At 39.4% G+C, this 14,719-nt stretch overlaps 1 long non-coding RNA gene and 1 pseudogene across 1 annotated transcript; one reads left to right on the forward strand and one right to left on the reverse strand.

The window, feature by feature from the left end:
- Window positions 1–3,790: 3,790 nt before the first annotated feature.
- Window positions 3,791–5,850, reverse strand: LOC114104439 (uncharacterized). Its single transcript, XR_003584844.1, has 3 exons — window positions 5,786–5,850; window positions 5,563–5,693; window positions 3,791–4,207 (listed from the first exon to the last, which is right to left on the reverse strand). It is a non-coding gene; the product is annotated as an uncharacterized lncRNA (long non-coding RNA).
- Window positions 5,851–11,436: 5,586 nt separating this feature from the next.
- Window positions 11,437–12,500, forward strand: LOC114104431 (rab5 GDP/GTP exchange factor pseudogene; annotated as a pseudogene).
- The last annotated feature ends 2,219 nt before the right edge of the window (window positions 12,501–14,719 follow it).

The raw sequence follows: 14,719 nt of genomic DNA on the forward strand, positions 1-14,719 counted from the left end.
AAAACTTCACCATTACTTTCTGTTCTTCTTCTTCCCTCAATCCTGCCATACTCCTCCCACCATCCCCACCATCTTCGAATGCTAACCATTCCTGTGCACAGCTTCTGGAGAACCTGAAATCACCCCATGAAGACCTCTTTGATTACCCACTTCCCTTACCTGACTTAACCAGTGTTGTGAACTGAGGTTTGGTAATAGGTCACTGTAGATGGTGTAAAGATGCATACGCAGTAGTCACCGCGGCCTCAGTTCTAGAAGCCAGCTGCCTTTCTGAAGGGACCACCTCCCAGAAAGCTGAACTTTTTGCACTTATCAGAGCTCTCACTCTATCCAAAGACAAACATGTTAGCATATACACAGACTCCAAATATGCTTTCCTAATTGCTCATTCATATTCTGCTACTTGGAAGGAACATGGATTCTTGATCACAAAGGGATCACCAGTGGTCAATGCCAATCTGATTTCCAAACTCTTAGAGGCACTGCAACTGCCATCACTAGTGGCCATCATACTTCAGAGGTCATCGAATTTCCTCTGACCCTATAGCTATAGGCAACAACAAAGTAGACTCCATAGCACAAGAACTAATGAAAAAATTCTCAGCAGTCCCTATCCTATTCCTATCCTCCACAATTAAACCTAAATATTCCCCCACAAGAATGACAGGACCTAATAACAACACAAGGTGGCCATTTTGGGGAGAAAGGCCGGATCTTCCTGGGGGACCAAATTGCCCTCCCTAAACAGCAAGCTTACAGTTTATTGATGGACATTCATAACTCTCTTCAAATTGGCCCCAAATCCCTTTTCCAGTTTTTACAACCCCTCTTTTACTCCCCAGGAATAAGAACTACTCTCCAGCAGGTCCACTCCACTTGTTCTGTCTGCTCTACAGTATCCTCACAAGGGGGCATCAAACCTCAACTCCCCACAAATCAGATGAGGGGCCACCAGCCAGGCGAAGACTGGCAGCTCGACTTCACTCACATACCTAGGCACAAAAAGCTTTGCTACATACTTACTTTGGTTGATACTTTTTCAGGTTGGATAGAAGACTTCCTACCTCCCGGGAAACTGCTGACACCATCGCCTCCATCCTTATTGAGCAGATCATTCCCAGGTTCAGACTTCCTAACTCCATTCAGCCAGACAATGGTCCAGCCTTCACTTCTCAGGTTGTTCAACTAGTCTCCAAAGGCCTCAACATCACTTGGAGGCTCCACATCCCCTACCATCCCCAATCCTCAGGTAAGGTTGAGAGGGCTAATGGCATTCTCAAGGATCATCTCACTAAACATCTCACTAAATTTGTTATTGAACTCAGGCTTTCCTGGCCCAATTTCCTGCCGTTAGCCCTCACCCAAATTCAGGCAGGCCCTAGTGCCCCCTCAGGCTTTAGCCCCTTTGAGGTACTCTATAGGCACCCTTTCTTAATCAACCAAAGCTTTCCATTCACTCCCCCTCCCCTTTTGTTCTACCTGCCATATCTCACACTTCTACACAAACTCCTAATGGAATGCGCAGACTGGTGTCTTCCTGCACCATCCATTGCCTCAATCCCAGTGCAAGCACAAACCAAATTGGACCCTCTTCAACCAGGTGAAGTCTTACTTTGGGAACTGCATCCTCAATCATTGGAATCTTGCTGGAAAAAAAAAAACAATACAGTCATACTTACTATGCCAATGGCAGCCAAGATTTTGGGCCACTCCCCCTGATACCATGTCTCCTGCCTTAAAAAGACACATGTTCCAAATGTCCAGTCCTGGACTTCCACCATGCTGGGGCCCACCAAGCTCAAGATTTCTCATCAACACTCTTCTTCTTTTACTAATCATTAATCTCTCTCAAACCACAGAGGGTGCTTCCACATCCAAGTGACATGGCTACAGACAGCACCACCCACTCTCAGTTTATGGGTCAAGGTAATTGCCTTTCCACTGGCTGCAATCGGGCAGTCACTCTAATCATTACTGGATTCAACCAAGCCACCTTGTCCCACATACGTGCAGCAATGCTATACTTCATATCAGACCAAACTTAGGAATCTTATAAGCACTGGCCTAACACCTATGGTGGGTGCCCTTATAATTCATGCAAGACATGCTTTCTAGATAAGCCTTGCTATGAAAAATGAGCATACACCAAATTAACTATTTGGGACCCATGGGACATGAAATGAGCATGTGGTGTTCATGGTAAATTTTATTCCTAGGGTTTTGCCAAGCTCCCCTCAGCCTCTATCAGAATCTGGAGAACTTATGTACAAGTGTCCCCTAAAATTCATATAACCATCCAGGAGCAAGAGAAAGAACTCCAACACCAGCTGGATGCAGTTGCCCATCCTAAAGTTTACCCTTTTTCATGGATTGCCCTAGTACATCAGGGCCTTCAGCTTCTCAATTTATCCAAATTTAATAACATTTCAGACTGTTTCCTCTGCACAGGTTTGGATCATACTCCTTTACCTGTGATTCCCATAGATCTTCTTCTCAATACCTCAATCAACCCCCAAGAATCCCCCTCTCCAGCCTTTCAGGAAGTACCCCTTTTTCATAACTCATCAGGGAATTTCTCTTACTGCTACATTTCCTCTGGTTCAGTACCCTGTGACCAGATCATTTGAATCTCTTCCCCCACTTTTGCTCCTCTGGAGGTTCTTTTTCAGGTGCAATGGTACCCTAACAAAAAATCTAAGCCTCAGCATGCCCTTGTGTTCCTTCCACCTTGGTTCCTCAATTAACTCTGTACAGTGAGGCTGAATTAATATGGCTTGTTACTACTTCCCTTTCCAGAGCAAGATAAGCCATCATTCTACCAGTAGTAGTTGGACTCTCCCTAGCCTTCTCACTTGCTGCCTCCAGACTGGGGGCAGAAGGACTTGGTTATGCAGCAACCACTACTCAGAAGCTTGAACAACAGCTTTGGGAAGTGGTAGAGGCATCAAACACCTCTCTAACTTCCCTGAAAAGGTAAATAACATTGATTGCCCTAGTTTCACTACAGAACCATCAATCCCTAGATCTCCTGACAGCAGACAAAGGAAGAACCTGTCTATTCCTGAAAGAAAAATGCTGCTACTACATCAATGAAACTAGATTGGTCAAAAAGAAAGTCAACATTCTCCATTTTTGGGGTGAAAAGCTTAAACAGCAACAATCAAATAACCAGGCTGGCTAAACTCAACCCTCATTATGTGGCTGACTCCCATTCTCACTCCTATATTAGTAATTGAACTTCTATGAATAATTGCTCCCTCCCTACTCAGGTTCACCTGTAAGCGCAGGGGTGAAATTACCAGAGTGACCCACAACCAGATGCTCCTTCATGCCCACGATTGCCTCCCTACCAAACCAAAACCCAAGCCATCCACTTTTCCCCAGTACTCCTAGCAAGGAGGAAGTAGCCAGATGGAATTCGGCATCCTATATCATAAAAAAGGCTGGGATGTTAGGTTGATTTCAGGTGGCTAAGGAAACAAAGCACCAGGCAACCCAAGTGCATGAAAGAACAATCAAACAGGTGCCAACAGACAAGCAGTCCTAGTGCCTCATAACCAACTGTCAAACAGCGGGTTCTCCTGACCAATTTTGGAAGGACATGGATCTCAGGCAAGATCCCCTGACCAACCCCAGGAAGACAAGGGATTCTAAAAACCTCCCTTTCCTGTCCCAAGCCCTCCCTACCTGCCCTGAGCCCAATAAAATTCCAATCCTGAGCCTGGGCGCATTTCTCCCAGACCCACTCTTTGGACTGAAGGGTTTCTCCCAGGAATGAATCTCAATAAAGCCTTATTCAGCTGCTTTTAATCTGCCTCCTTTTGATCGCCAGTGCCTGTCCTTACAAGTTGCATACTTCCAATATACAATGGCATAAAGTAAATGTTCCCATTCCAAAAAGGAGGAATAAGGATATAGAAGGAAGGGACGAAACCAAAACTTAGGCAGATATTAGTTTCTAAAACTCCATGTCCAGCATCTTGGTAATATTGTGGTGAGATGTAATCTTCAAAGAGCTTCTGCAGCACCACCTAAATGGCCTTGCTGGTTGTCATCCACATGGTCTCTTTCTTAGGCTGACTCCATCTACAGCCAACAGCTTCCCTCAGCAGACATTCCACATTACTGGCATATCTTAATCCCTGGGATCTCCATTCCAGCTTCAGCTTCCCCTTCACAGCTTCATGCATGCCTTCTCAAGGGAATCCTGCAGGAATTCCAACACTGCTTCACTTTGAACCCTCAGGTCTTCCTTTGAAAACTCAGAGGAAGTTTCCATGATCCTCTGGCTGCCATCAGCTGAACAGCTCTACTCTGCCATGCCCTTCCACCATGATGTTCTGCCTCACCTTAGAGCCAGAGTGATGGAGCTGACTCACCAAAGACTGACTTCTGAAATGTTGATCCCAAATAAAGCTTTTTCCTCTAAGTTGTTCTTATCAGGTATTTTGGTCACAGTTACAAAAATCTAACATCTTTCTCTTCTACTCTTTAATTTTCTCCCATAAAGCACAACAACTACTACTGTGAATATTTGAAATAATATGAAAATTAAAATTAGAAAAAGTCAATTATGTTTATTATTTTTAAAAAACTTTATAAAATACCCAAAAGCACAGATTTCTACCATTGAGATTAACTATTGTTAATATTTTGGCACATGTCTTTTCAGAAATTTTTGAAGTGTGTACAACATATATGAACATTTTTCCATTTCATTGACATACACATTTATTGATTTCTGATTCACTATTTTCTTTTATACTGTATCATAAATACTTTTTCAACATAATCTCTTTATTAATATTTTGTTATGGTTGCTCATTACTTCATTACATATTTAAATAATCCTACGTCCAACTTATAATATGCTATACAAGATAAATTTATATGACCAAATTTCATGTTTTTACTATACAATCAGCATTTTAAGTCACTATTTCGTGGTCAGAAAGCCTTTTCACAACAGAGGGTATAGCTTTGTTCTACAGCAATTTTGCTTAGGATATACAAAACCTGAAAATGATCACTACCAAAGTTGTTGGGGGTCTTGCAGTCACTTCCATTAAGATAAAAGCACTAAGGGAGCTGGGGATATAACTCAGTTGATAGAGTGCTTGCCTTGCATGCACAAGACCCTGGGTTCAATCCCCAGCACTGAAAAAAAAGATAAAAGCATTAAATAAATATAAACAATTTTTTAATTATGTATATTGTCAATGGTGAGGAGGAACAACTCAGTATTATATTCTTTCAGTTCTGGAAATACAGGTACACACATTTTTATATATTCCTATATGGAATGATATACAATAAAATTCAAAATCTGGTTTTCTGTAAATGATAATAGTAAAGAAAGTATTATGGATTTTTCCCCACTTTGCAGCTCTAAAACACCTTCATTCCTACCTACGGGCAGCACAATCCTCAGAGATTCCTGGGTGTCCCCGACATGATCATTTCAGAGACACAGCAAGTAACATTAACTCTGCCCTGCTTATCAACTGTCTCTTCATCCTTCACCTCATAATTAACACTGACCACTGGAAAATGATCTTTTACCTGCAGGAGAATTTGAGTTGACGCCTGAGGACTTCAGTTCATTTTTCAAACTCACTTCAGCATAATTTGTTCCTAAAGCCATCTTGAGAAGAAACCTTCTTCTTTTTTCAGAAATCCCATGCCATCTTTTCCTTAAAACATATTACAAATGAGATTTCAGCCTGAGAGCAAATTACTCTACCACTTAACTAGATGAGAGCAGAAGTAATAAATAGACACATACCTGAGAGTGAAATCACTGAAGTCTGATCTTCAAGACAACCAGAATGATAATTACAGCCTCCAAACAGTAGATATAGATAAGTATAACAAAAGTGAGAACTCAAAAGAAATAGGAAGGAAGTAAAAGAGGAATCAGACAATTAGAGAAGAACTAAGAACTTCATTTCGTAAACTCACCAGGAAAACTGAAATTTATGCTTCCACATGCAAATGTAACTATTTAGCCAAACAATCTGAGCAACACTTGCTCATATTGCCTTCATGTTATCAGGTTTGACTAATCAGGCAGGTTTTTTGTGCCACATTCTAAGGTGATCATTGACACAAATCTCAGATGACAGCCTCCCCATGTTCAGAGCCACCTTCCTTTAGCATGGTGGGGAATGAAAAGTCTGAAGGTGTCCTCTGTGCTCTCTGCTTTCCCTGCTGCTCACAATCAGCACCATCATGAACCTTCATTCATTTTTGCTAGTGGCCACCTTGAGATCTCCTGAAATTCTTAGTAAAAGAGGAGACCACCTTTTATTCTTCACTAATTTCTCCTTTTACCCCCCACATCACCTTAGCAACATTCTCTGGAAGGTAAATATGAATGTACTTAACAGTTGGGAAAATTAAATGAAATCACATGTAGAAGAGGATGAACTTAAACTGAGTGCCAAATCTGATTTATTTTTTCAAAGGCCAAAATGAAAACAGTCCAAAAACTAAATCTTTCATGTGGCATCATTCCACAGAGCTGCTCTCAACCAACTCATGCCTGGGTTCTATACCTCAGTTCTCCCCAAATGAATTCCCTTCTTTTATAACCCTACATAACTCTTTTTTCTCTTATATCTATCTTCTTCTTTCCATATCTTTCCCTCTCTCTCACCTCTGTATTTGTTTCCACTGATTTCCACATTTATTTTATATCAAAATATACTGAAATCACTAAATTCACAGTAATACCCCTAATTCTAATTCAATGCCTCAGATTTCATTTTCATTTTCTTAATTTCCACATTTCTTCCACACTTCAGTGACATAAGGAAATCTGTGTTCATTATCTCTAACTTTTTACTTATTTGTTAACTCATTTGATTATACTCTGGATGTTACCAATCTCTCATCTTGTGCCATCATTCCCTAAGACACTGTTCTTCCTGATTTATTTCTTACTCCTTAATCTAATCTTCTGTCCCCTAGCCTAAAGCCCTCTTAGCTCTTATTGAGTGTTCCCACATAGGTCCAGCCAACCATACCCCACAAAATGAACATTCTGCTCACTTTGCTGAAGTTCTGATCCTGTGCTAAGCCACCTCTCAAATTTACAGCAAGCACGAAAGAGAGTCAATGTCCTACAAGATAGTATTCACCTGAACATTCTAGTCCAAGACCATGCATATTGTTCTTTTAATTTGCCTGGTTTCTTGGGAATACAGAGAAATGTGTCAGTGAGATGGTGTATTACTGCTCTACTTTTCTTTAAGGATGAATCAGATTCTTAAAGCTTATCTGTAGCTATCTTGGCCTGCCTGAGCTCTCACAGCCCACACAAGGTTACTCCCATGGATAGAAGTCCTCACCATGTAAGGATCAATTTCCCTTCTGGGGTTTGCCAATATGTGAAGAGCTCTCTTATCCAGCTCAGTTTATGAAAACCACACCATATCTCTCTTCTGTGTAGATATTTTCTTCATCCTGCTTGGGCTTTGATGTCCCATACGAAGTCCTAAATACCAGCAAGAATTCCTTCTTGAAACAAACAAGAATGTGTACAGAAGGGCTGGGGCTGGAGCTCAGCAGTAGAGTGCTTGTCTTGCATGTGTGAGGCCCTGGGTTTGATCCTCAGCACCACATAAATAAAATAAAGGTATTTGTCCACTTACAACTAAAAAAAAAATTTTTTTAAAGAAATGTGTACAGAAATCCTACAGATTGGGAGAAAATCTTCAGCACTAGTACATCAGATAAGACATTAAATTCAGGATACCCAAGGATGTACAAAGAACTCAAGAAACTTAACTCACAGCTGGGCTCAGTGGCACACACCTATAATCCTAGCAGCTCAAGAGGCTGAGGCAGGAGGATCACAAGTTCAAGGCCAACCTCAGCAAAAAGGAATGCACTAAGCAACTCTGTGAGACCCTGTCTCTAAATAAAAAAATACACAAAATAAGGATGAAGGTGTGGCTCAGTGGTCAATCACCCCCAAGTTCAATTCCCAGTACCAAAAAAAAAAAACTTAACTCAGAAATATAAATAAACCAGTCAATAAATGGGCAAAAAAAAACATTTCACAGAAGAAGAAATGCAAATAGTTAAAAAATATATTTAAAATATTCAATATCTCTAGCAAGTAGAGAAATGCAAATTAAGAATATACCAAGATTCCATCTTAATCCAGTCAGAATTGCATTTATAAAGGACACAAGTAACAATAAGTATTGGTGAGGATGTGAGGAGAAAGTTACTCTCATACACTGCTAGTGGGACTGCAAATTGGTGCAATTATTCTGGAAAGCAGTATGGAGATTCCATAGAAAACTTGGAATGGAAACATTTGACCAAGTTATAGCACTCCTCAACATATACCCAAATGACAGCATACTACAGAGATGCAGCCACATCCATGTTTATAGCAGCTGAACTCACAATAGACAAGCTATGGAAACAATCTTCAATGGATGAATGGAAAAATACAATGTGGCATATATACAGAATTGTATATTACTCAGCCATAAAGAAGAATTAAATAATGGCATTTTCCAGTAAATGGATAGAACTGGAGAATATCATGCTAACTGAAATAAACCAATCCAAAAAACACAAAGGCCAAATGTTCTCTATGATTTGTGGATGCTAACCCACAATAAGAGAGGTTGGAGAGGAAAATAATAGAAATAGATTGGACTAGCAAAGAGAGACAAAGGGAAGGAAGGAGGGAGGTGAATACGAAAGACAGTCAAATTAGTTGGTCATAATTTTCCTAGGTTTGTATTTGTATACATGACCAGTATAACTCCACATTCTGTATGAAACAAGAGTGGGAGCAAAAATAAAATAAGTTATACTTTATGTATGTATGTTCTGCCAAAACACATTCTTCATTCTACTGTCATGTAGAACAAAATTTTTTTTAAAAATAAGAAAAAAAATTTAATGCCTTCTTTACCTTGCTTATGTGGTGAGTTCTACATACAGACACCCTCTTTACCCTACCTGGTCTCTGAAACCCACACAGGTTTACCCTCTCCAAGGATGCCCTCCTCACCACACTTAGGCACTGAATCCCAACCAACATTGGAACTAACACTGTTCAGTGGTGTCTACTCACTGCTCCCAGATGCTGAGATTTCATGCCAGGCTGCACCTCTCCAGGACTCACCCTTCACCCAAAAGGGAGCCCTGACTTCTCACAGAAACTGACTTCATGCATAAATGACTTCCCTATCCTGCTTACATTCCCCATACCTGACCACAAGACCGCATAGATGGCCTCTTCTCACAGGCTGACATCTCACACCAGCCTTCTCCTATTGGGGACACCTCCTCAATTCTCCTGTCCTCTGCTACTCTGCTCTGGGCCACTGACACTTGTGGACAGCCTCCTCACCATGCTCAGGCTCTGATTATCCATGCCAGAAGACACTCCACCACCATGGTGAGGTTTTCTTCACTTTTCATGGGCTCCAATACCACTGTCAAGCCAAACCCCTTCATTGTCACCTTTCTCTGCTTGAGCTCTAAGGCCCTGTGCTACATTGATTTCACCTGCTCACCCCATCCTACAGCAAACACCTACTTTGCCCTGTGCCATCTAGTGCTTAATTTAGGACAGAAATTTTTAGTAGGAAAAGGGTGCTACAGTGCACAAAGAAGTCATGTTCTCTGCAATTAATTTTTGGACTTCACAAAGTACTCACATTTAGACAGTTGTGCATATACACACCCTCCTCCCAATAATAATAACTGATTCTAAAAGGTTTTCTCATCCAACTTATTTAAGAAAATATGTTTGTAAACTTATTTCTCTCTCCCTAAAATAAGTCATATTGTAAATAGATTACACTGTATCAGAAACAACCCCTAAAGCTGAGTGGCTTATAACATTTATTTCCCACACATATTACATGTGGGCTTAGGATGTAGATCCTAAACTGACTATAAGTTGACTTGGATCCTTTCTGAATGTTTTCTCGTTCTGGAAGCCATGTGGGAGGCATGATAAGGAGGATGTCCACACATGCAGTGTCCCACAGCACAGTACCAGGGTACAAGAGGATTGAAAAAGTATCAACAATCATTGAGTGGCTCCTTGTAAGTTGAACTGTGCAGCAGCATCCTCAATTTGGATCAAGTGCATATTATATTCATTCTGATCTATTGACCAATGGATGTCATCTGGATAAAACTGTGAATGGGCAGAAAAAGACACTCCACCATAGGAAAACACGTCAATAGCATCAAAGCTTAATCCTTTCTCAGAGAAGGATATAAACACTTGGGAATGGAGATGCAATCTATGTCCAAACCCTCTAAATTATATAGTCAACAGATCTCTTAGTGAACTTTAAAATTGAGCACAGGTGCCCTGATTGTTAAAAAAAAAAAAAAAAAAGAGGAACCACTAGGGCAGAAAGATAAAATACTAGAACTTCTATTTATATTTCCTTGTGATTTTAAGAAAAATAATCTTAACTAATATTTTATGGATTTAGTATCGTGTGCCTGTCATATATGTTATGTGAGCTCTCATGAGGGAGGCATGGAAGTTCCTAAAAAGTTATGTTGTATCTTTTATGTTGACTTTTTTGCTACAGGTTCCTTCATGAGCTTTTTGTAAATAAAAGTCATGTGCTGCAAATTTTGCTCACTTTTCAGTGCTATGAATAGTTTCCCAATAAAATGCTAATTAGCACATATTTAATTAAGCACACAAGCACATGTACACACAACCCATGCTCTCTGGGCAAACAAAATGTTCTAACAACAATTGAGAATGCAACTACATTATAAAAGACACATGTACTAGGGAGGGAAAATATGGAAAAAGGAACACACAAGAAATGTTATTGCCACTTTGTGATTTTTTTGTTTAAAGTGGAGATACAGTTATCTAACTTTATTTTTGAAATACCAAAAATAGAAGATTTCATTTGACCACCACATCTCCCCAAGTACAAAACTCAATTCAAAATGTATTGAAGACCTAAATTTAACACCTAAAAATATAAAACTACAGGAAAAATACATGGGGGAAAATTCAATTCATCCATAGAAGAAAAGATATTTTGGATAACACCCCAAAAGCACTGACAGCAAATAAAAACATAACATTATGTCTAGGAAACAGTACAGGAAACAACAGAGTAAAGATACAACCTACAGAAAAAGAGAAAATATTTTTCAATTAATTTTCTGACAGGAATTACTACAAGAATGTATAAGGATTCCAGAAACACAACAATAAAAATACATTGTCCAAGTGAAAATGGTCTGAACACACATTTCTTAAAATTAAAAAATGCAAATTACCCACATGTACAGGAAAACATTTCAGTATCACTACCCATTAGCAAAATGCAAATCAAGACCACAGTGAGGCATCTCCTGGAGCTGCACCAGGGGAGGTGGTGCTGACTCCAGGGGTCACCAAGCAGGAAGAAGATGAGTCTTAAGTCTGAGCACCTAGGAATTTACATAGACCAGTTGAAGCTCCTGTGGAAGAACGGTTGTGGGTATTATGGCAACCCTGCCCAGAAGAGCTTCTGCAACTACTGCTGGAGAGAACAGTACCACAGATCCCAGCAGAAGCTGATCCAGAAGGACTGGGAGCTGGCTAAAGGACTTCAGCAGGAGGAAGAAGAGGCCTTGGCCAGCAACAGTCAGCGAGCCAGGGGGCAGCCTTCATTACATTTTCCAAATTTGAAGAAAAGAAAACCAATGGAAAGGTCCACAAGGTGACCACAGTGAAGAAATTCTTTAGTGCTTGTTCCAGAGTTGGATCAAAAAGGTTAGAAATTCTGGAAGCAAAAGCTCCCATTCCTTCCATAAACTGGCAAATCAGGATTGAAACAGTGTCTAAGGCACTAATAGATTTCCTCAAGACCTTCCACAAAACCAAACAAGAGATCTATAAGCCGACCAAGATGTTTTGCGAAGGATGCATTACAAAAAGGATTTGAGCATTGAGAAGCAGTCAGAGTGTCGTTAGGAGTTTTACCAGAATGTGGCAGAAAGAATACTGACTCGTGAAAAAGTGCCTCCAGAAACAGTTGAGAAGATAATGGATCAGATGGAAAAGTACATCATGACTTGCCTCTCTAAATATGTGTTCTGTTCAGAAACTACTGACGAAAAGAAAGACCACACCATTCAGAAGAGGACCAGATATCTCTGATATGGATTCGAAGCCTGTGTCCAATACAAATTAGCCTACCAGACCAGGTGTAGCAAGCACAACTTTAATGCCATCAAGATCACCAATAATGAGCCTGCTTCTGCGGATGACTTAAGCCTTCTTCTGCTCCTTGCCCAAGCTTATCTACATTGTGCTGAAGGGCAAACCCACCCCATCAATTGGTGGAATTGCAAAAGAAGTTAAAGACATTGTGGAGAAATATCAATATGAAATTAAACCCCAAAGTCAACTGATAGCAGCTATTGACTCTGAAAATGTTAAAAAAGACAAAATTCTTCCACCATTGCAAACCCAGGTTTATGCACAATGATAAACATTATGTGGGTAGTATTTATGTGAGCCTGCATTGTAGGTAAGAGTACCGCAGCCTGAAAGTGGGACCTAGAATATACTCAGTTGCTCAATTGCTTATAAATGTCAGAGAATTTTTAAGGTACATTTTATGGGGGGTGTTTTGTAGGCTTTTTGTTCTTTTTCCTGGTAGGGGAAGCTTAGTTAATAATAAAGTACTGAAAAGAAAAAGGAATGAGAAATATATCACCCCAGTTCAAATACCTATTATCAATGAAAGCAAAAACTAACAAATCCTGGTGAAAACGCACAGGAAATGGAAGTCTTATACACTATTGGTGGGAATATAAATTATTATAACCATTATGGAAAAACTAAAAAATTTCCTCAAAAGTTAAAAATAAACTCTCCATATGACCCAACTATCTCATTTTCTGTGCATATTTGAAAAATTGCAATTGTCAAAAAGAGATAAATTCACTCATATTTATTGCTGCACTACTCACAATAGTCAGAATATAAAATCAGATAAGTTGTCCATCAACAGATAAATGGATAAAGAAAATGTAGCATATACACATAATTGAATATTATTAACTAGTATGAAAAATGAGATTTTTGTCACGTGTAGCAAATTGAAAGAAACTGGAAAATATTCACTAAAATAAGATAGGTGCAGAAAGACAAATACTGCATACTCTCCCTCACTTGGTAGCTAAAAAGTTGATCTTATAGATGGAAATAATATACTAGTTACCAGTGACAGAAATAGAGATTTGGAAAGCAGGTAGTTAATGGGTACAGGAACATTTAGTACAGTGGAAAAAAACAACAGTTCACAGCAATGAACTGAGTATTTTCAAATAGCCGGTAGAGAGGATTTTCAATTTTGTAGGAAAATGAAAATTTTAAAAGATGTGTACTGAAGTATTTGGGGACAAGGTGCCATATAAAAAACATACTCTCAGATGGTGCAACAAATACTATTTATGTAATTGGTCAAAATGTTAACAGTTCTCAGATATAGATGGTGGTTATGTGGAAGTTAATTATATATTCATTCAACTGCTGTTTGAAACTATTCATGATAAAAGTTGAGGGTAAAAACACAATGTCTTTGCATAGGTTTGGATTGAGTGAAAATTTATATGACCTATAATAGGGAAAAGACTCCTAACCACCAGTTGAATTTAAAAATCTGTCTACATCTGATAATAACCCTGAAAATTTGAAAAAGGCAAATGCAAAACCACTTCAAAGTATTACTCCAACAGCCCAACTAGATTGAGATTACTCAGGAGGAAAACTCCATCTAAAAACATACTCATGAATAAAAATTTTTTAAAACATAACAAAAGAAACCTTACTCCCAACAGAAAATCACAAACACAAGTGAGAAAAAGTGAAAATGACAGTAACATTGGTGAAGTGAAATTATTTAAGACAAACAGGATACAGAAAATGGCAGAGCAGACCAGAGCAGCAACCATCCACTCCTCTGCAGCCTGGAATCAAAGCAGGGAAAGAACAACTGACCAGAGAGGTGGGTGTCAGAGCAAGTACTCGAAAACTCAACATTGAACAACTTAAGACTTGGGCAACTTGGAATTAGATTATTAGATCAAAAAATAAGAAAATAATTCCTTTACCCAGAAGCTGACTATGGTAGGGCCAGGGAAAAGAACAAAGACAGAAAACCACAGGCAAACTTGTTTCCTGAACAATAGTTACAAAAAAAAAAAACAATCAAACACAGTTTAAAAAGGTTAGAAACAGCAAAGACAATGAAGGACATTGCACAATTCAACTTAAATTGTTGGCAGAAAATGGTGCTGGGAAGGACAACCGTTTTGTGGAAACCACACCTAGACTTAGAAGAAACTAAATCTATAGAGCTTCTCCCCATCTACAATTACAAATGAAAACATAGGGAATGCCTCAGAAGTAGGTTGTCCCAATAATCCATATAGAAGGACATTGTAGATGGATCACAGTTGGCAGCTGGCAGGGGGTTACCAAAACCCCTTCCCCTCACCACAGTCCAAGGACAAGAGGTGCAGCTTACCTGGAGTCTAATGGACTGAGACCTCTGACACTATGAGCCCTGAATAAACCTTTCCTTCTTTAACACTGTTCTTGTGGGGTCTCTTGGTCACAGCAGTAAGAAAACTGACTAAAACAGATGTTGTTCATAAAAAATGGTTCTCCATAAATTTTTTTAAACATGCATAATACTAA

Source organism: Marmota flaviventris, chromosome 3 (genome assembly GCF_047511675.1).
Source record: "Marmota flaviventris isolate mMarFla1 chromosome 3, mMarFla1.hap1, whole genome shotgun sequence".
Taxonomy (NCBI): Eukaryota; Metazoa; Chordata; class Mammalia; order Rodentia; family Sciuridae; genus Marmota; species Marmota flaviventris.